Genomic DNA, 23,174 nt, shown 5'->3' with positions numbered 1-23,174 from the left:
GATGTTCAACACCGTGTGTAGCGAGAGGTATTCGCTCACGACAGTAGAACGCAGCAGCAGAGGAAGAAGCAGGGAAATTCCCCGCCGTCAACTCTCCAAGTACACGGTGGCGAGGAAGGAGTAGCGGCGCAACTCATAGTCAGCAGGGCAAAGCTATTTGAATTCCTCCAGACGGATCGCAAAGAAAAGCAGCACAGACAGAAAGGCGCAAGCAAGGCGGCTCCGGGTTCAAATGGGAATTCATTCTTTCACCACCAATAAAAAGCGGTTAGATGTCTTTGAATTGCCCTGTTTTATTTTCTTCGGCTCGAATACATGTTTTACTCACTTCCTAAGCCCGAAGTTAAAATTGTCGTATAAGGACGTAAGCCACACTGCTATACACCGGCACTTAAAAGTCGCCTTTATTACTTTGCACAAACGCATTGTTAGGAAGATATTATAACTGAGAAAATACGAAGTATGAGCCATCTTACATCATCACATAAAAGTTGTATGGGCTTTTATGCCCTTTACCCCCTGGCGCATTATTACCTTTCATATTGCCTATAATGTGGGTTCAACACACACAAGCTGCATGTGGTCCAGGAGGCCCGCCGTAGTGAAGGGTTAAAGATCAATTTACACCACCTTAGGATGTTTAACATGCGTCGAAATCTAGATGCACAGGCGTTCTCGCTTTTCCCCTCCATACAAAATGGCTGATTGAGCACTTCTAGAACTACTTATCACGAGCGAAAACGAAAGACTATGCACACATTGTTTCGTGAAAGTTGGCCTCCACTCGAGATTTCGCAGTGTGCCGCGTAGCTATGTCTACTGGATGATTGTATTCAGCCTTTCGATTCAGTTGAAGGGTACGCGCATACGGCCCTGAAAGTGAGCGGCCTGGGAGACTGAAGAACCAGGCACCGAAAAACGTGGCCGGCAAAGCAGCACTTTCGTGTGCGCGCATCGTGTGCTTCGCCAGCCTTCGTTCCTGTAAACCCCGTCAGCACGGTGTTTTAATCTATAAGTAGTTAAACCTTGTCCTAGTCACGCGGTTCGCGTGCGCAGTCCGTGGGCTGCAGTCAGCGGTCACAACCTTTGCTGCTGGTGACAGCCGTCCCCTGTTCTGGAGTTTGCTAGGCAAAATGAAGGAAGCCTCACGGGTAGCACTTGAAGGTAGCGAAGCTGTACGCAACCTTCACGACCATCCAGAAAGTCCACGATTGCAGCCGATTTTCCCCTTCGCGGCCGCGTTGACCTTTACTCCATCATTGTTGCTATACGTGTGAGCTTCCTTCGTTTTTTTTTTTTTTTTTTGGAAGTGATAATCATTGGTCCTCATCTTGGAGGGGCGTACGCAATCACGTGTTTACTTGTTCCTAACAGGTAATGCCGCGATTGCGGTGAACGCTACACTCTCTCTTGTTCCGAGCAAGTGCTGCCACGATTACAGCAAACGCTGGAGTTTTTTAAAGACGACAGTCTTTCTTGGGCTACTTAAAGCCAGAAATTTTGGTCTGTCTGTACGTCTGTCCGTCTGTCTGTCTGTGACTCGTCTCAGCCGCCCGGCCAAAGTAAAATTGATATTGCGCAATGGTCTTATATACTCACAGCCACATGTAAACGTCTAAGCCCGGTTTATATGTTCATACTTGTCAACTTTGTTGAACAAGAACAAGACATTACGCAAATATAAGACAGGAAATTAGTGCGCAAGGGATATTTACAGTGTTCCTTTATTAAAAAAATTCATGGATGCTTGGTTTTTCCATAACAAATGATATTCTACATTTACTGCAGAAAACCGCTGCCTCCTGGCGGCATATGAAAAATGACACGGCAACAGCAACGAAAGGTTCCACTAGCTAGGTTCCACGTTCTGCTTGGAACGCACGTGAAGCACGGCCACGCGGCTCTATAAACCTTCTAGTCGGCCGCCTCCATTCACGCGCGTCACCGCCGTAATGCAGCACTTGCATCGAGGAACCCGTTATAGCAGTGGAACGCGGTAAATTCAAATCGCCTTGCGCAAACCTTTAGTGTGTTTACCTTGGAATGAGCGCGACGGTACAGGAACAGCATGAGAGGGGAGCGGGAAAGCAAAGGGGGGCATTTCCTTGGCAAATGTCTACAAAGACTATCGTCTTTTGACGACATTTGGAACGAAAGGAGCAGATACGCGGCCAATTTTTTTTTTTTGTGGTTGTTGATGTTCGCTAATGTTGGCCATTCTCCCTAAGTGGGAATGCTTGGCTTGTCAAACATGCGCCGGGAACGCAGGGTGATCGACGCGAGGCATGCACACACGACTCGGCATTTTTTTGATTTTGTTAACTGCGGGGCATTCACCGCGAGGCCCGCGCTCACGTGCGCACGCTCGGCATTTTCTTGGTATTTTTAACTACGGACACAAAAAATTACGATTTGCTAAACAGATTCGCTGTTAAAATGCTACGCAGTGGGTTTGCATCGCTGCCCTGCTAAGGTATGTCGTTCATAAGTGCACATCATCTGCGGGGCACGAGGGTCGGACTTGTCGGTGGCACCTTGTGGCCGTACTAAGATTTGCCCACGGAAGGGGCCCACAGGTCAAGGTCATTCTTTCACCTGATTGCCAGGCGCTGTTTGGAGCGGGACAGTCCATGTCAGCTGCGCGGTACTGGTTTCTATGCTCACACAAGTTGCGCCTGTTCGGGTGGAGGCTGCTTATCGCGACAGTGGTGACGTCTTAGCATACAGACTACCGCGTCGGAAGGGCAGCTCTCGACCGGCATCTGACTGGACTTTCGGAAGGATGGGTGGGAATCGATTCCTCGCAGTACCCACTCTCTTTTCGCTTTGACAGAGAAACTTACCACAGCGAAACTTCCAATACAGGCGTAAGTACAGTCCCTTTGGGACAGAGTCACATCAAGGTCACGTATGTGTCTAGCTTTTATGTGTGTGTATGTCCAGTACACAACAAGGCCTCATGCTTAACAAGCGTAGGAGCCATGAGCACCAAACACGTCGCCGACCCAACGACAAGATATATGGGCGCGTCTCCATGCAGCAATGCTGCGTCAGCGCACTTGACATGCGTCACCAACGCCGCAGGACAAGATACGACCGACACTACATTTACAGAAGCCACCAAAGATGCCGCTATTGGCATCCCGAAAAGAAAAGGTGCGATCCAAAGTATCAGAGATTTCCAGGCGACATGCAGGTTTTACCAACGAGGTCGCATCGGTACGGCTGCACTTTGACATCCCCAAGAACGTTCCGGGGATGGCCGAGGCGCAGCTCGTCCTGATACCCGATAACGATTCCGTTGAGGGTATTGAGGTGAGTCAAGCCGCTGCCCGCAAACTTATGCACCGAATCGTTACCCGATGAGGACGGACACCTTTGCGGATTCCAAGAGAGAGCATCTTGGCAGCTATGCTACAAAGGCAGTAAGGAATTCCCGACTGCGGAGGCCCAGTAAACCAGAGCAGATGCCCTTCGAATTCTGCCGAGGAATATACACCCCCATAGCACCGTACTCCGTGCGATTAACGCGACCCGACACCTCTTTCACTGCAATTTCTGTGCCACGCTTGGCACACTGTACCGCGAGATTTGAGAGGGCCAACAAACCGAAAGGAGCACACTTATTCTTCCCGCGGGAAATGGAAAAAAAAATGAAACAAAGGAGAAGACAAAGGGCGCAGTAAAAATAAACCGTAAAATATATTCCCAACACAAACAATAATTTCGGTGTGGTGGGTGCGCTACAAACGCTCAGGTGGTTTCCCTCCTTTTTTTTTTGCCACAGGCGCACTGCCAAATAGCTAAATGGTCGTGGTGAGAGCAGGATGCCTTGCAAGCTTGGGGAACCTCGTGCTTGCACCTCGTGCTTGCACCTTCCTCAGTGTATGCCTGAAGCCTGCCCACAGTTTCTGAAAACGAGAATACCGGCTATACTTACCGATTCTACATATTGTCTTCGGAAAGTATTGAAGGCATTTCCAAGAACGTCTTTATCTTTACAACTAAAAAGACCGCACAGAAGCATGTGCTTGAATAGCTAGAAATGATGGGAAAATAATTGTACGGAACGCGCACGTATACCCCAGGTCGACATCGCAACAATTTCGCCGACTGCACGTGTCTCCGGGTTCCATTTTGCGCAATTAGGCTAACTGCATGAAGGATCCGCATGTAGCTAACCCTTATATTTCAGCCCAACCCAATACGTGGAAGCGGGTTGCTCAAGCGAGAAGTCACGTCTCGTCAGCAAGCTCTACGGCCACGTGCCTTCGGAACCCTCGCCCCATGCATGTACATCCGAAGTTAATGAGAAAAAAATGGCCACGTGTGTAATTGCTTCGCAGCAGATGAAGGATGCTGATGTTTTGGCTATACTGCTGTCATGTAACCCCACCTCCTATCTCATACTCCTAGAACTCTCCCTTCCCCTTCTCCCTTTGCTACTCTTAACTCAACCGTACCTTCCCCCTCCGCTCCTGCTGTTCCGCGATGCGAGATTTCATACCCTTGCGGTTACATGCCTGCTAGTTCCTTTACGCACCCAAAAAAACCCACTCCTTCACTTCGAACACTCATGCTTAGGTTTTTACTAACTGCTAGAAGTGCTCCGGCTGTTCGGCCTGAATAAACTGAGAGGTAGAACCAAGGGGTTTTGGAAATAAGGGCCTGGGTTCGAGCGCCCAGCAGAGAAAATTTTTTTACAAAGCACGTCATTCTTTTATTATAAAATGTTATATTGGCTCAATTGTGGGCCCTATTTTCGTAAGTAAGGCTAGTTTGCTGTATTTTAGGTCTCTTTACGGGAGATACAATGCATAGCAACAAGTTCAATTCAAGTTCCGCATCGCACCAGAAGTGCCTGGCTTGTAACGATCTCGGAGAGAAATATCACTCCAACTCTCCTCCGATTTTCCTCCCTTTCACTCTCTGCTCCCCTTCCTCTTTCTCTCCCCGCATAACCCAAATTTCTGGCTCATCCTCCTTCTTCAACCTTCTCTCCCTCGATCCTTACTCCCTCCCTAATCTCCCCCTCCGCTCCGAACATTCATCTCCAGTCCCTTTTTATTTCCTTCCCTTCGCTTCGTGCGTCCATTCCCCCTTTCCTGCCTCTCCTATTCCTTTTCATCTAAACCTCTTCTCCTTATCCTCTTCATCTAAACCTATTCCTCTTCATCCCCTTTCTGTCTCACCAATTAGGCCAATACATTTCGTTACTCCCTGCTCCCTCTCACCATGCCATCTCTTCCTTCTAGTCCATCCCTCCTCTTCCCTTAAGAACTCCTCTTACATGCTGTCCCTCCATCACCATCTATTCTCCTTCCTGACCTCCTTAACCCCACCCCCCTCTCATATTTCTTACTTCTCATTTCCGCCCTTCTACATACACGTACAATTCGTTTTCCTTTCCTCCTCTCAAAGACCCCACACACATCCGGTACACTTTTTTCACTTATCTGCACTTACCCGTTGGGCGCATCGGACAAGGAGTAATAGAGAGTTTTAGTATATAGTGTTTGCTGCCTTTACGTACGCTAAACGTTAAATTTTGGGGCAACGCTACGTCGGAATCGTGAGGAGAGATTCAGTACAGCGTTTCGTAGGTTTTGCGTTGCGACACGCAAGCACTTACTGCGCCATCAACCGAATGCGAAGCGACTCACTCGACTGGCCGAATGAGCGCTTGGAATTTTTCACGGCTACCCAACGATCAGACCAACGCCTTCCCGTATAAACATTGAATGCCAAACGTGCGCAACATAATACGAACATTCTCCTAAGTATACTACATAGTGGAAGCTTTGAATCCCCAGGGTTAGTTGTATTGGCAGTCGCACACAACACGCAGAGCCAAAAGGCAGGTTTTGGCTAATACATTTTGTTTGACTCGAAAACAATCCAGAAATCCGTTTCGAACAAACGCAATCTTACGACGTAACTGCTTTCACTGCGAGGCCGAAGCACAAGAATACTATGCGATTTTTTGCCATCTGCCGGTCGAAATGCCCGTTCACACTTGCGGCTGGAGCTACTGGAATGTACCGAACAGGACTTTATTCATATCGATCCTGCAGTGGGTGGGGTTTGTAAGTACCCCCGTCCCGACGCGGCTCGTCGTCGCACCTTCGCTACCCTACTAGGCTCAGGCTCCTTTACGGAGTCAGTGCTTTTCGAGTGCAGTGAAGACCTGCTGGATGGCCCACCGGATGGAGCTACCAAAAGTAATAAAAGCGACGCGATTTCGTTCGCTCTTGTCGCCCGGCACCGCTGTGGTCGCGCCACAAGAGCTACTGGTCTCGACCACGGAGTACTATTTATTTTGCTCCGTGGGCTCGACTAATTCTTGTCGCCGCCGTCGATTCGTCGCTCTTGACTCAGAAGGATGAGGCGAGAGTTTCTGACGTCATATCCTACCATAGTATACGCACTGTGCTATGTCGAAACTAAAACTCCCGTAAAGTCCCTCACCATGCGAGACACAAAAATCCCGCCATCTCCACGAAGTGAATGATGATGAGTGGGGCGAAGCTCCAATGGTTATCCGTAAAACCATGAAACATTCGCCCACACATCATATAAAGACTCGACATATTGTTATAGGGGTGATTGTATATACACTCTATATATACACTTAGCGCGCGCGTCCGAGTATGCAGCGGAGACGGAGGAGTACAGGTGTACCATCTAGCGGGCGACCTATGAACTATTACACAGCTGCGCCTCTAGCGGTCGCCTCGAGAACTGGTGGACACGGCGCGCCGAGGGACTTGCCCCGAGCAAGAGGAGCTTCACCCCTAAAATATTCAGGGAATTCAGCTTGTACTCACGCGCAAGGCTTGAACGGCGAAGCTGTTGTGGGCGATCATTGCAAGACACAAAGTTGAGTCTTAGCATCTTTGTGGTGTCATGGTTGACGTCGGCGGCATGGCATTTCAATGACCCTATGTTGAGCAAGGTCAGGGTGAGCTCGTCGTTTTGGTAGACGTTTTCGTACGCCACTCTGCAAGCGTGACTTATCGTCTCTAATGGATGCTTTGAATGATGAGCCCCTCGAAGCACGGCCTCTTCTTCGGCCATGCGAACTATCCACGGCCGGGCCATGTGGAGCCGATGATCTCCTACAGTAGCTCCTACATTCAAGTCGCGGCTCTTCTGCTGTGATCAAATGTAGCGCAGAAGAAACACACGGGACGGAAAGAATACACACGGACGAGCGCTCGTCCGTGTGTATTCTTTCCGTCCCGTGTGTTTCTTCTGCGCTACATTTGATCACTATGAATTACCAACTAGCCCAGTGTACAGCTTTACTCTTCTACTGTACAGAGCACATGCACACGACGATACGAGGACGTACGAACGAGGGGCGTGCGCTACGACGTGTCTTTCTCGTTCTGAGCAAGTGTTGCCATGATACAGCGAACGCTGGAGTTTTTTTTGTTGTTTTTGTAGCCAATGTTGGCCAGTCTCCCTAAGTGGGCATGCTTAGCTTAAGGAACGTGCGCTCGAGGCACGCGTGCACGAGCGCTCAGCATTTTCTTGGTATTGTTCCGAGAAAAGCTAGGAGTAAGATGGAGCACGACCACAAGCTCAGCGCATGAAAGATTACGGGGCCATGTGCCTGGGCCATGCCAGCCATGTTCCTTGCACTTGCAGCGAACGGCGAAGAAGACGAGGATTCGCTCTTGCTCCTACAGCAGCAGCCTTGCTCGGCTTGTTGTGACTCTCCCTCCGTGCCTACTGTAAATACCTGGAAATAGACCATGGTTCTAGCATCCTACTCGTACGAATATTTTAAGTGCAATGCACTTCTTAAGCGACCCTGAACCTGCGTCCACCGGCGATGTCCGCGCACGTGGAGATGGGCGCGCGCAGCCTGGCCGCTGACATAGCACATACCCACGTGGGGGATTGGCCAGGAATCTCCTCGTCTTCCTTGGCAACGGGGGGAGATGGGCGCGCGCTGCCTGACCGCTGACATGGCACATACCCACGTGGGGAATTGGCCAAGAATCGGGCGTGAGAAGGGCTAATGCACCTGCTTAAAGGAGTACTGACACGAAATTTCAAAGCTGAGATCCGCTCTAGCAATCAAGTACAACGACAACACAAATAGGTGTCTGTGAATAAATGCATCTTTCTTTCTTTGTAGTTGTGTGTGTGTGTGTGTGTGATCTCTCTTTCGCGAACATTACCGAACCGCGCAAATTCAACTCGTGCATTCACACTTTCACATTCTTCCCCTCGGGGAAATGCGGGGAATTTTTAAAACTGCGGACACCACACATGAACGATTTCCTCATCAGCTTCGCTGTTTACAACAAAACATCCGAAGTAAGTCGTTGCGGTTGCCCTCGTCGCGTGCTAATGTTAATAGAGAATGTGGAAGTCGCTCCCATCGCAGCGTTCGCTTTAGTTGCTCCAGTCGCAAGTGTGAACGGGCCTTAAAGATTGCACTTACGTCCCGCGATTGGCGGCGTCGATCGAAAAGCATGTCACTTCACTCTGGCGCGAGCAAAGAAGGCTTTTACCCGAAGTCAACGGGTTTTGCAGCCGCTAGTGATAACTAATTCCCAACAGTCCTCCCGCAGGAACACACAACCGCATTCCACGTAAAGCGAACGCGTCAACAGCACACACACAGCGTCGTAGGATGGCCTGCAGGAGTTTCGTTTGGCCAATCAGCAATTTCACGCTAGTTTCGCTCACCGCTAGAGCAGCGTGTAGACCACGCGACCTATTTAAGCCCTATGGAGAAAAAACTTCTATAAGATGCAAATCACTGGTCACAAAAGAGCGTGAGAGTTGAGGTGCTCCGTTCCACTTGCCGCCATGTTATGAACACACGGATACTCAAGGCGCACGCGCTAGGGCCGTAGCGTACGCACGTTACTTTGTTGAGACAGCGTGCGTCGTCTAAAGCCGCTAAGCTCATAACCAGCTTTGCGCATTGCGCATGCGCAGTGCGGACGACGCAAGGGAATAGCGAACGCTAACACTTTGCTTAGGCTGAAAACGCTGTACTGAAACTATTTACAGTAAAGCTCGTTAATTGGAACTCGGTTAATTCGAACTTACAGTTAATTCGAACTGACGGCCTGGTCTTGGCACAACCATGTCTATTTCAATGGGGGAAAACTCCCTATAATTCGAACGCCTCAGTGTCCAGAACGGTTAATTCGGACTGGGATCCACTGCTTTCTGTCGCTACTCGCAGAAGTCGGCCCAGAGTGATTACACTGTGTTGGAAATCCAAACCAAACGATATTTACTAGAGATGTATGCAACAAATCATCGTCGAAGCTGGATGCTGCAGCCCGTTATTTCTCAGCAGGTGGGCCTGTTGGGAAACCAACAGGTCCAAACACTTCCATTGCTTAAGGGAATTCCAACGCTGCGCCAGAGCTCTTCCGCAAGTTCGAAGAGATATTCATGGAGTCGTGACATAAGAAACGCAAGGAAATGCATATTACCGATTACGTACGATTTTGATCTCCTCGACCTGCCTATAAACCTGTTTTCGCGCATAGACAGCGTAATTATTTTGACAGCGCGGCTCACTGCTCACACAAATGGAATGCCAGTGCCTGTTTTGGGCGTATAACTGACTTATCCGTTATTTCGTTCGCTGCTCAACCTCGACGAACATTATTTAAAAGATCACCTGCCACAAACGTGTAGTAGTGTCTAATTGGCTATAACAAGTCCAGAGGTGGCTTTTTTGTGTTCTGCCCTCGCAGTGTGGCGCGATGTCCATTCATTCTAGCGCCCTCCCGCTAATTCGAACTCCGCTTAATTTGAACAATTTATGGTCCCCTTCGAGTTCGAATTAACGAGCTTTTACTGTAATATCTGCTTCGCAGCCACGCCGTCTGCCAATTTTCTTTCGCGCTATTCCTCCGCACGAAACAACGGTTAGCTTGCCTCTGCCAGTTTAACGGCAAAACCGTGCAGCGTTATTCATAAACCTCCCGAATTCTCTGTTTATAGCTTGCATGCGGAAAGCTTGATGCACACCAGGGGGCGAGGGTTTCACGGGTGTACGATGGCCACGTATCTTATTCCGTGGGCACAACCGACGTCTTGCTTTCAGGTCTAACGTTGTCAACCAGCTCCGGCAGGCCAAGCAAACGTGCGCCAAGATAACTGATGATCCTTAGTAATAGCAGCATCTTACAGGGCACAGAACTAATGATCACAGGTGCGCTCTATGCATCACATCGCGATGTAAATGGAATCACGAACCGGCTGCCGGCTGAAATTATAGGGAGACGGGGACGCTCGTCGTCTAACAGTGGGGCGCAGATTTAGAGACGTGTGCGCAGTTTCACCACATTGGGTTGCACCATTTCACCTATAAGCACGACTGAGCTCCCGTTCCCACGAAATAGGTATGCCCGTTTTCTGCGATGTTACGCAATACTGGTCACCCCGCCCACCGATTCTGCTGCGGTCTGAGCAACCATCAGGCTTACGATGTGCCAGTTCTGGCCCACCTGTTCTCGACGAATGACGCGCAATCGGAATCAGTAGACCTGATTGGGTTTACTGTCGAGGGCTCGATGGAAAGACGGACTACGAAATTTTTTGGGGAAAAGGGGAACTCGGCTAGCACTAGACAGACGTCGCCGGAAATATTTGCGAGGGGCCTTCGTCCTGCACTGGGATAAACCAGGTAGATGATGATGATGATGCTGAGGAGGAGGAGAAGGAGGTGGAGGAGGTGGAGGAGCAGGAGGAGACCTGTTTGACCATTCCTGCCAACCGGCCCTCCTCCGCAACAGGCATGGTTACTATATAGGGTACCTCACAACAGTTACCACCAACAGGACGATCTCGAAGACTTCGGTTCTCGTCATCGTGAATGCTAGGCGATGGGTTCGCATCCCAGCCCTATCTACGAGACTAGGATAGGACTCGTTGTCGGTGGGGTCTTGCGGGCCGCAGTCGGCCTCGCCCACGGAAGGGGCTCACAGGTCATGGCCATGCTTTCGCCCGATTGCCAGGCGCTGTCCGCACCGGGAGAGTCTCTGTTGGCCGTGCGGTGAGCAGTTTCTAAGCTCGCCCACTGGTTGGAGAGGAGGCTGCTCACCGCACCAGTGGTGACATCATAGCTGACAGTTGACTGCCCGGGACAGGCAGCGCTGGTCTGGCGCCAGACCAGGCTTTCGGGAGCACGGAAGAAAAAGAAAAAAAAATGGGAAGCAATTCCTCGCAGGACCCACTTTTTTGCTTTCGCAGAGAAACTTTCAAAGCAGCCAAGAAGATACGCCTCACAAGGTTTAAGTGGCATCAACATGAAGCGTGTGTTTCTGTTTTTTGCCTCACTAAACAAGGCTTTAAAGCGTCCTAATCCGGAGAATGAAGGGGAGAACGAAGTTGTAATCAAATCTGCGAAAGCATATTTTCGTTTTGTGATGATTGATTATACCTCGAGGAAAAAATAAAGCACTACCGAAGACGATATGGTGCTGGGCTTGAAAGCGCACTTACATGGTGTAGGATGCTGTAGTATAGGTTAGGGTGCGGTGGTAGCGTGGGCGGATAGTTTCAACGCCTGGTTCATGTCGATATCCCTCTTCAGAGAATTTCAGGGGTACGTGTGCTTGGGGGGCGCAGTGAATTCTCATTTAGGGACCCTTGTACAGCGCCCAGGTGATTTGAAGCTTTCAGATATAAAATAGAAGGAACTAGAGCGCGCACCTTCAAGTTTTCATGCAATGCCAGTGCATACACACAGAGTTGAATTGAGGAGCAGAGGTTTCTTTTTAGTGGATGCGGCAGCGGCTGCTCAAGCGGGTCTGATCAGGACCGAAAGAAGGCTATTCGGCGACCACTCACTGCGATGGCACCTCTCGTTCAACTAGCTTTATTCAGGCAGCTTCGGCTTGTACCTATCTGCAAGCAGAATATCGCACCGCAAAGGCCATACAGTTTCATACTAACATACAATAGAGGGAAATCAATGCAGCTAGCGACGTTCCTCGCCTGCTTGGCTTACCTAGCCATACGGCTTCTTTTTTGTCTCGAAGCCAAAATCAACAAAAAAGGGTAACATTGTTTTGTTGTTCATCGTGATTGAAGCTTCCAAATAATCCCTGATAAAACTGTCTTTTTGGATCTTCAACTTTATAATACCGAAACAAATATGACAAATGTTTTATAGTAATATTTTTGCTTTTTTTGCAACCTGACACAACTTCTCAGCCTGTTCTTGGACCATGCCAATGACAAGTGGAACGTGCCTGCCCGGTACATGACGGAACGCTCGCCGAAGCGCAGCTCCTGTAGAAAATGGCGCCAGATTTCCCTCTAGCATATATTAGTATGAAACTCTATGGCAAATGCGCCCTGTCACAGCGTTTACCGAGAACGTTTCAGTCGCATTCTATTGCTGCGCAGTATAAATTGTCTGTGCGCAACGTTTTTTCCAGGGATTATTGACGTGTTGTGAAGCAGCGCCATGTAGTGGTTCGCGTTTGGCAGAGCCAATATTATCATTGAAACTTTATAAAAATGTCGCTGTTGGGATATTTTGGCTTACAGGTCAGCGCTGTTAGAACGGGATCTAGTCCGCGAGAAATCAGTAAATTTTTTTTACTGGTCACCAATCTTTTTTTTATTTAAAATATTTTGCCTAGATTACAGCGAAATATGTTTTTGTTAATAACGGTGCCTTGATACTTTACGACGGGTTAAGCTACGCATACAGAAAACACATCGCTGCACTGCCGTTGTGCACACAGCTCCCCCACCCCTGTTCCATGCAATTAACGCAATAATGAGTGATACCCCTCATCGAATGGGAATTAACCCAATCAAAGAATGGGCAAACGTAGGGTTCATGCTTTAGGAACTATTAAACGGCTTCAAAATTCTATAACAAGACAATTGGTCGACGTAAGTATAAAAAAATGTCTTCATCGTTATCCTCACCATTATAGGGACGATCAGCATCATCTTCATCATCTTCTTTAGTGCTTGAGCTGATCAAGTAATTTTATGAAGTATTTCCAGGCTGGTCATAAATTAATCCGTGAAACTCTCGTAAATGACATTCGCTCAAGACATCCACCTTTCAAATGTTCGCACAATCGAAAAAGAGAAAATCCGAGCAGTTTTTGTTTTTGCTCCGTATTGTTGCCACGCGGCATATAAGGGGAGGTTTAAAGGTGGCAAGAGAGAAGAAAGGAGGAAATAGAGAAAGAAGGGGGATACAAAAATCACAGACAGTCAGGAAACCGATAACTGTGGTCGAGTCTACAGGTAGGCATACAGTCCAGTAAAATGCATGCAGTATCTGTTTGCAAGCACCCATCGGTTGAAGTCGTGCGGTTTATCCCACCGGAGACCACCACCTCTCTCAGCGCGTCGCTCCGAGGTGTCCTTGTTAAGGTTGATTGATTGATTGATTGATTGATTGATTGATTGATTGATTGATTGTAGCGTTTAAGGCGCCGATGCTACACAGGCGATGAGGCGCGCCGCGGTGGAGGGCTCCGGATTACTTTTCACCGCCTGGGGATCTTTAACGTGGGCCGAAATCTCGTACACACGGGCGTTTTGGCTTTTCGTCTCCACCAGAAAATCGGCCGCCGCGGCCGGAAATTGAAGGTGCGTCCTCCTGCTCAGTAGCACAACGCATTTGGCAATCAGCCGCTGCAGCGGTTGTGTCCTTGTTCCCGTGCACATCATCAGCTTCAGTCGCTGAAGCAGGACACTTGGGACAAGCTCCTTGGTCTGTGTGAGGGCCATCTTAGCACGAAGCCTCCTGAGAGAAACTTCCTCGATCCTAGAAAGATTAGAGGAGAGCTGGGCCGACCCCGTTCTTTACATGTAGCCGAGAACGGGTGGCATATGTGACATTACTAGTCACCCACGCCATGAATCCATGCACGCACCTCGTATTTAGTGAGAAGCCATTGATTCCCAAGTTCAATGTTTCACGAGGAAATGAAAAAAATGGGCCTGCCTGCATTCGTACTGCTTTTTTCCTTGCGCGAGCACTCGCCCCGGTGAGGTCAATCCCCAGATGGGAATAACGGCCAATTCACACGACGTCGACAAAGAGAAGGCGAGGAGTTGTAGTCGGGCTAGCAGCTGCGGTGAGCGAGGTGATAGCATAAAGGACCTTCGAAACCGACATTGCTGGCGGCGGCAGCTATTCCGAAGCGTCGACGAACTGCTCGTGGAACCGAGCTTGCGCAAGCACTTTTAGTCGCTCCTGCTTTGGGACAAAAGGTAGGCTCGGTGCCCTATACCTGTACGCATCGCGCTCAAAATCAGCCGTGGTTTTTCCGCCGTGATACCTGTCGTCCGTACCGTGTTGTCAGTCGCGTTGCCGAGGTTTTGTGTACTGGAGGTTGGCCAATGGCAGCCACGCTAACGTCTGTCTTCGAAGCACTCGTGATCCTTGTAGGGCGCACCAGGCTGCCATGCAGCTCTTCTCTTGCCGAAGTTAATGGCACTCAGCTCTGCGACGATTTTATCGCGTGCGTGCTAAATTACGTAACGAAGGCATTGCTGTAGCAATGAAAGCCGCGTGTGTCTTTCTCGTTGATGGCCGCATGCGTTTCAGGGAGTCGTGCCGGGCGTCTGCATGGGTGCCACCATTTTCTGAGCGGAAGTAGGCCGTGGTAAAGAAAAGGTAGTAGCCCATTGCGAGTTGCGCGCGCAATGTGTGTGTCACTGCTTTTCGGGAAACTTCTGGTGTCGAATCAAAGGAGTGAGGGAAGCGTGACAGAGAAGGTCGTGAAGCGAGAGTCTTTCTTCATTGACCGTAGGTCTCTTGTTGTCTTGATGAGCGTCTGTAATACCTCCGTCACACAGGCAAACAGAAAAGTCACTCCCTTCTGTGAATGCGAATGACCAGTGAATCTGAATGAAATACCCATCGCACACTAAGCCAGAGAACGTACATGTATTTATTTTTTTCGCCTTTTGCAAATAATCGAGACTATGGCTGTGTTATTACCGTATTATGGCGCGTATAGCCCGCACCAAAAATGCAAAAATTTCAGTGGCAAAGTAGGGTGCATGTAATACGCGGGTTCCTTTCTTTAGGGCAGCTTCACGGCAATGCGGGTTGTGCCGTGAAGCTGCACTACGCTTTGTGCCGTGAAGATGAAATTGTGTACAACAGTGAGTACTGCGGCTCAAGTGATAACTGTAGCGAGAGAAGTGATACTGAGTGAATTGTGACTTTCGCCTGGCAGTCAGTGTATTCTACTTGCGAAACATACGCTTTTTCGTTCTACATAGTATGTGATGTGTTGCTTGAGCAGCCTTTATGTGCGGGAAATACGCGAGGATTTTTTTCTTTTCTGGCGGGCTGAAAGAGGGGGTGCGGATCATATGCAGGGGCGGGTTATACGCGAGAAAATACGGTACCTAACAAAACTTGGAGGGACGAGAGTTTTATCTTAGCGGGAAAGCACACGGAAGCCCGTTTCCTTTCCGTAGAAACCCGTGTGTTGGGAGCAGATGCGAACTCCACAACCTCAGCATCATTACTGTGAACTAGTCATGAGAAATAAAATAAATTCGCCGTAAGGCTATAGTCGACTAAGCGGCCAATGTTCATGTCATTGTTTTTGCGAAAGGTTTGATAAAACAAGAGCTACAGCTGTTTTCTGCTGCGCATTCGCGATAAAGTTGGCTTTGCCGCAAGGCGTTCTTGCACACAAAGGACACAAATGCATGGAATGGGACCGTAGCCGATGTCCGACCACAACTGGGATCCCAGCATAATGTTATTCAGGTAGCATCAATGAAAGAAATGGTTTTTAACGCATTCGGTGTGTAGGCCGAGCTCAAGCCCAGGGTGCGGGCTCCTCGCGTGAAGAAAACGAACATCCTGGCCCCTCTGAAACATGATAGCGACCCGCGAGGATCCCCACAGGCAGGAAGAATCGAGGGAAAGAAGGCTGTTGAGATGGCGCCTTTTAATCAAAGGGAGGGCGAGTGCGTTACTGTTGAGGGACCAGAAATGTATTTGGAACGTAGCAATATGCAGTTTCGCTGTAGAAGTGCTTCGGAGCAACCCAGTCTGCCTCGTCCTGTGTCGCTTACGTTGCGCGTAGACAGGAATTGTGGTTACAAATGGAGGAGAGCAATGGATGTGCCTGGTGCATTTATCACCGATCCCTGATGCACCTCTACAACGCACGAAGCTACCCGGAACCGGAGAGCAGTTCATAAAACATTCAACAGTTCATAAAACAGTTCATAACACATTCAAGAACAAAAGGTGAACCTAGAAGTTACAATATAATGCGACGCAGGTTGTCAATTATGAGAAGACACATTTTTAAATTACATGCGTGGAGGTCGTCCTCAAAAGAACGGTGAGAACACAAAAAGCGTGTACCAAGTTCTGTAAAAACTAAAAAAATTCTAGATAAATTTTGTGATTATCGCGTATTGTAATATTTTCCAAATATTTTAACAAATATATTAGATAGGCAAAACAATGTGAGCTTACTAGTGTTATGCCACATCCACCGCTGCCGAGGCGTTTCTTTACTTCCACCCGCTCTCAATGTTTCATGATCCGCGCTCCTATCATCGCTGAATATATTTCCCGCATTTTGATTACCCGTCAGTATCAACAAGAACGTCGTACAAAGAACAGTAACAGAGGAGGAGCAGTAGCATAATTATGCTAACCGGTGTTCTCCAACGCAGTATTTGCCCTAGAATGTCGACTGCGCGTCACCGCGTTTACAGAAGCTCCTCGTTCCTGTTGCATTCTAGTGTGTCCGTACTGTTTGCACTAGAAAGCGAAACTATGTCCATATAAAGTGCTTATGAATTTGTGGGCCTCGCGGTCTCGCGACACAGCGGGGTATTTTTAGACATTATGATCGAGACAAATAACGTTTCTTCAGTGGGTACACCGTCACATGGTTAGCCATGTTACGAGACACCAAAGATGTGCGGTGCATTTCACCTTGTTTCTTCATTACGTCAGTAAAGGCTTCGGGTGTTTCTGTGCGTCTCGCCCTCACTGTTTTAATTGTCATCAACCTTCTAGAAAGTATTATGCTGTACCTTGCTTTGTCCTCGACCTGTGCCAACGGGATGTGTAGGCTACCCCTTACTGATCCAAGGAATCTACACGGCCTTCTGGTTTGCGCAGGCTGGGCGCCCCCGGGGCCTGAGCGCTACCGACCCGGACCGAGCCGAGCGGGCCGGTCCTATGCGTGTCGGCCCTAGGACCAGGCCGTCGTCGTCGTCGTCGCGGAGCTGTGGTCGCTGCCCGTGCCCGGCTCGTGGGCCCCCTCGGGACGCGAGGCACGGCGTCGCTGCCCCGCCGCCACTCACGCCCACCCTCAGGCTACGCCGCGCCACTGACGACGGCGAGGCGGCGCTGCTCGAGCCGACGCGGTGGCAGCGCTACGACGGCGCCGAAGGGTGAGTAGTGACGACGAAACGGGCTCGAGAACCGCCAGTCGTGGTATGTCACTGTGTTCGCGGCGATTAGCAGTTGATCTTGATCTAACAAGCTATGTCTACGCGTGGAGGCGATAGGCCCGTGTATTTTTGGTGCGTATTAAACAAGAAACAACGGGCCTCTCAAAAACTGCGACTCTTCCCTACAGCAACCCTTGAGAGAATAGGTAGTTATTGGGATGACAAGACCGCGCGGTTTTCTGCACAGCTACTTCCACCAGCATTACCTGCAAGCATAGTCTTCGGAGAACTCATTTTCACAGCGCAAAAATAACAGGACAAATGGGAGGAAAAACACTCGATAAGCGCTTGTCTAATATTTTTCCTCCCCCTTTGTCCCGTTATTTTTGTGCTGTGAACATGAATCTGTACCAACGAGCCCGTTTTTCTACGCTATTTCAGTTCACTTTGAAGATCCATGCTCGGAGAGCTCGCGTCAAGAGTGGCAAGAAACACTGCCTCATTGATTGAAACCACCGAGTGAAGCTGCATTTGAAGCGGTTCTTCAGCCCTCTGCTCTCTTTACGTCCTATTAGTGTTGCGCTGCTTTTCAAGCGAAGCTCGTATTGGCTGACTCGCGTCACCGTCGCTGTTGCTGTTGGTGCCGTATACGCCAAAACCCTCCTCGTCCGCAGTTGGCGGTCCCGTGTGCCCAAGGCCGGCACTGCACTTAGTGCGCGTTTTAACAGCGGAGCTGTTTAAGCTTGAGCTTGACTCGGTGGCGTTAGTAAAAAAGAATACCAACAGCAAAAAAATGAGTAGTGGCTTAGCTCTGCTATTCCAGGATCTACGTAGCGTGAGCTAAGGTTCAGCAATCCAGTCCAATCCAGTCCAATCCAGTCCAGTCCAGTCTAATCCAGCCCAGTGCAGTCCTGTCCAGTCACTGCTCCTCGCGCATGCTCAGCACGGCTCTTCACAAGCCACGCGAAACGGCTATCAAGCGGCTCCGGCGCAGCGTCATACTTGACTACTGCGCAATTGAGGCGCACACCTGGGCACGCGCCGGCGCCACTGCGTCTGACGCGGTTATAACGCAACACAATCCAACACAATCAACTTTAATCCAATCCAATCCAATCCAATCCAATCCAAAGCCAATCCAATTCTATCCTAGCCAAGCCAATCCATCCAATCCATCGTAGCCTAGCCTAGCCTAGCCTAGCCTAGCCTAGCCTAGCCAAGCCAATCCAATCCAATCCAATTTAATCCAATCCAATACTCCTCGCGACGGCGCAGAACGGCACTTCACGGCACACGCGAAACGGCTCAACCTCGGCCAGTGTAGCTTACGCTACAAAAAACAACCCATGCCGTCTGTAAAGGGTGCACGCCCACAGATAGGGTATCGTAACAGTGAAGACGTCTATCGCGCCTGCTTGAGTGTGAGCACAAGGAGCATATGCACATATGCACCCCTTACTCTACCATTTTAAAGTGATGGCCTTTCTTGCGCTTCTAAACGCCCCTAAAAATGAACACAGCTCACACTAGTGATGCAAGGCTAGAAATAGAGCGGAGCAAGGGGTCGACCCAGCTTCTTCGCCCCTAGGATCCGCTGTCAGTATAGGGGACCGACCGCAACGGTCTTGTAAAAGCCGGCTAAATGTGGCCTCCCCCCTCAACGCTGAGCCTATAGCCTGATAAAAAATCGTAAAATCTAACGAAATTTAGTAAAGCCGAACAAAATTAGGAAAGCTAACAGAACCAGAAGAAGCTATAGGTCGACCCCCAGCTCTGCTGTATCTCCAGCCTTGTACCACCACTGGAAGCTGCGCCAATTCAATTGACAGAAAAAAATGGCAACAAATTAGATAAAGTAAACAAAAACAAGCTAGTAGCCTCCATCGTCAGCTTTGACGGAGCTAAATAACGGAGGAAATAAAAAACCACGCGTACAAAAGGACCTAATTAACAAAAAGTACGCTCGGAAAAGTAAAACACCCGCCGTCAGGCCTCCGCCAAGTGCTTCACGACGAAGATCGCACGTGGCACCACGCGAACGAGCACACACACAGGCAAACATGTCAATCACTCGACCGCGACCCGCCACACGTAGAAATAGGGTTGGCTTGATACTGGTCGAGGGTTTGGTTGCGGTTGACCAAAGATTGGGCGTTTGCTTTTGCATGAAATTCACAAGGGATTGGTTAACGGTTTCACAGGGTTGAACAAGCTGCGATCACATCCATGTTCCCAGTAGAGGAGGGTTGGATTGGAGGATAGCTGGTTAGGGTTTGAGGATAGCTGTCCACTACCCCTTACGTACTTCCTCCAAATCCCTCTGCACTTGTGTACCGCGTGATGGCTTACCATATCTGCCACAGTCCTTTTGTAAAAGATTCACTCTTATGTACGACCACTTGTTCCAGTTGTTTTTTGAAGATGCCTTGGTGTAAGTGACGGCATAACATTTCCACAAATGAAAAAGCGTTTTGGAGATTTCAGGAAGGAAAATAAAGCGAGCTGTGCTCTAAACAACGTAGGGCGAGCCTCGTGTTTGTCGATCGGAGAGAGTCCCACTTGGCGTCAGCCGGCTGGAGCCTTCGTCAAAACTAATAACTGCCACGCTTGCCAAATCGCCACCGTGACAAGCTAGACAGCGTGTACGTGCTTTTTCTTGACCACCACCTGAACCGTTCCCAAATTTCCGCGCTGTCGCAGTTCGCCTTACGATGACAAAACGGAGAGGGAAATGAGGCGAACTGTCTTGTAACGTCCGAGTCCTTCCGTTCTTGCGCATTTCTTCGGTGTCTTTCATTTAAGCGGTTGTATCCATACCATGCGGGATTCCATCACGCTCTCCTACTCGAATGCGCGAGCAACTAGGAGCATTTACTGGGCTATTTCCGGGCGCGGTTGTCGTGTCTGTCAAGCATCACAAGGGACGCTGAGGTATGCTCTGCGACGTTCGTTGTCTGAGCAAGATGGTTGTAATCCCAACTCCAAATGAGAGTCAGAAGTGCTGCATCAATGAGACGCAAAACATTTGGTTGAGTCACTTAAGACTGCTTACCTGTAGGAATGCGAAAGCCGATCTACGGAGCTACAGCACCACGACGTTCCTGTGCTGAGCCATTCCCGCCACTGTAATCACGTGACTTTTTGTATCAACTCGTTGACGCTGAACACGACAACGGTTCCTTCTCTTGTTTGCTTCTCGCGTTTGGTGAGATATATAAGGCGTTCGCCTTAATACATAAAAGCTTGAGTTACAAGTAAATGCCCTTAACCTTACGGCAAAAGTGACAAAAACGAGCTATTAAAGACCATTGGAACGGAACGTTCAGCTACTTGGATTGGATTCTTTTCTGATGGAGGCTATAAGCAAAAACGCCTGTGTGTACAAGATTTCGGCGCACGTTAAAGATTTCCAGGTGGTCAAAATTAATCCGGAGCCCTCCACTACGGCACGCCTCATCGCCTTCGTTGCATTGGCGCGTCAAACCCCACAATCAATCAATTACTTGGACCGGATTCATATATAAAGGGCAGAGATACGATACAGAAGACGAAGACAACACGAGCCCCTTCTATCATTTGCTTTATGAAAATACACACACACACCTTCATACCTGATCCTTTGTTGACAACAAATGCACGAAGCACATGCAAACAGCTTTGCTTTGCCTCCAAAAACTTAAATTTCATTGGCCTGTAGGGTTGCCGACGGCCGGACGACGCACTTTCTAATATATGCCTATTGTGTTGGCTTCCAGTACAAGTTGGCACATCTCATCCTTGTGCGCATATTATGCTGTCGCACTCCCAAAAGCTGGCTGGCACCCTTTGCACGCTTTACAGTGAACTGCGAGATTCGACTTCGGCGTTCCTTTCGTGGACTTCTCACGCTCGCGCAGTCTCACATCCAAGCAGCGACCGATGTAGTTCGACCGATGTAGTGCTTCCCGCATGCCAACGTAAAGTTAGCGCAACACCTTTTTTTGCATTCTACATACAGACCCCGGCGCTTGACAACGCATTCGTCAGAATCTCTGCACTCGCCACCTATCCTCTTGGCTACGCTTCCGCAGATCCTCCCAAGCTTGTCCCGAGCCGTAAACACAACGTCGATGCCTTACGTGCATAACGTTTCGCATCGCCCGAAAAAGATTGCTGTGGGCTACGGCGTCGACGACGAAGCAGGGCTGAGCTTAGGCATTGGACTTCGGTGGTCTGGGGCTGAATATTGGCTTTGGACTTTGGTTGAGTTTCAGTGGATTTTGGCTTTGGAGTTTGGCAGTTTGGATTTTGGACTTTGGCTTAGATTCAGGTTGAATTGGAGAAAGGTTCCTGTTTTAACCACCTTTCTCTTAAGAAAGGGGCTTTCATTTTTTCCTACGCTCCTCGGGTTAGTTCGCAGATTTTGTGGTGACGTGCTCCAGTCGGGGAAGCTGGATTCTGTCGCAATCGCAGGATACTTCTACATTTTATTTTGGCACAACTAGCGGCACAGATGTCACTCAGAGGTTCTCAACTGTCACCAACACACTTTTCAATAGAAGGCGAAACCTTAGTACAAACAGGGTTCCTCAACGCTCCCATCAGATCCGGGACTGTGCTGCGGAAAGAAGGGAACAACGTTTAGTGAGTGCGAGCAAAGTGGTATGGCTGACTTAATCTCAAGCTCCCTGGGTGTAGGCGTAAGTATAATTTCCTTCGCCCGCCGTCGTCTCGTCAACGTGATCGTAGGCAACACCAGAAAGTGTTTCGTGGCGAAACGGTGTGGCAGCGTACGGTCGATCTCCAAACGTACGGTATTTTCGCGCGTGTAACCCGCCCGTGCATGTAACCCGCACCCCACTTTCCGTCGACGAATAAAGACACATACATCCCCGAGGATTGCCCGCATATTTCATACGCAAAAGGATGGAGCAAAGCTACTACTCAAGCAATACTGCACATTTATTTACGCAAAGGAACTTACCTAGCTGACTACGTAACTAGATGACTTGCCGCATACATTTTTTCAGTTGGTGTATTGATGAGCTGTGCGTGCAAAATAGGCACTGTCAATGGGATAACGATGGCATAGCCGCTATTACTACGTTATGGTACAGTGTAGTTATGGCCATCACGGCCCAACGTGCATTGCGGTGAAGCAGTACGAAAGAAAATACCTCCCATATAATACACACCTCTACTTCACCACTGAAATTTCGTGAATTTTTGGTGCGGGTTATACGCACGAAAATACGCTAGTTTTCCTTTCCTGGAAACGACTACGATGACAATGGAGCATGGGACTTCTATATATGGGCAGCAGCGACAGAAGAAAAAATTTGGTCCTTTCCTTTAGGGGCCCAGGTGCGCTCTATGCACCATATCGCGATATCGATGGAAGCACGAACCGGCTGCCAGCTCAGAGTTTAGGAAGACGGGGACGCTCGCCATCGAACATTAGGGCGAAAATTTAGAGACGTGTGCGCATTTTCACCATATTGGGTTGCACCCTTTCACCTATAAGCCCGATTGAGCTCCCGTTGCCACCGAAATGGGCATGCCCATTTTCTGCTATGTTACGCAATACTGGTCACTCCACCCACCGATTCTGGTGCTGTCTGAGCAACCACCAGGCTTACGATGTGCCGGTTCTGGCCCACTTGTTCTCGATGATTGAGGCGCAATCAGCATCAGTAGACCTGATTGTGTTGACTCGATGAAGTAACGAACCAGGAAATTTCTGGGGAAAAGGTGAACTCGGCTAGCACACGATAGACGTCGCT

General features: G+C 49.2%; 1 protein-coding gene across 2 annotated transcripts in view; it reads left to right on the top strand.

Annotated features, from left to right (window-relative positions):
• LOC144168987 (monocarboxylate transporter 14-like) overlaps positions 1-23,174 on the top strand; it is a 173,724-nt gene that overhangs the window by 69,816 nt on the left and 80,734 nt on the right. For both annotated transcript variants that reach the window (XM_077697992.1, XM_077697993.1), the window contains exon 2: positions 17,138-17,412. The gene's annotated coding sequence lies outside the window, so the exon portion shown is untranslated. The remainder of the gene's footprint in view (positions 1-17,137; positions 17,413-23,174) is intronic.

Source organism: Haemaphysalis longicornis, unplaced genomic scaffold (genome assembly GCF_048455015.1).
Source record: "Haemaphysalis longicornis isolate Haplotype H1 unplaced genomic scaffold, Haemaphysalis longicornis Haplotype H1 scaffold_2, whole genome shotgun sequence".
Taxonomy (NCBI): domain Eukaryota; kingdom Metazoa; phylum Arthropoda; class Arachnida; order Ixodida; family Ixodidae; genus Haemaphysalis; species Haemaphysalis longicornis.
This window is presented reverse-complemented; position numbering and strand designations above follow the sequence as displayed.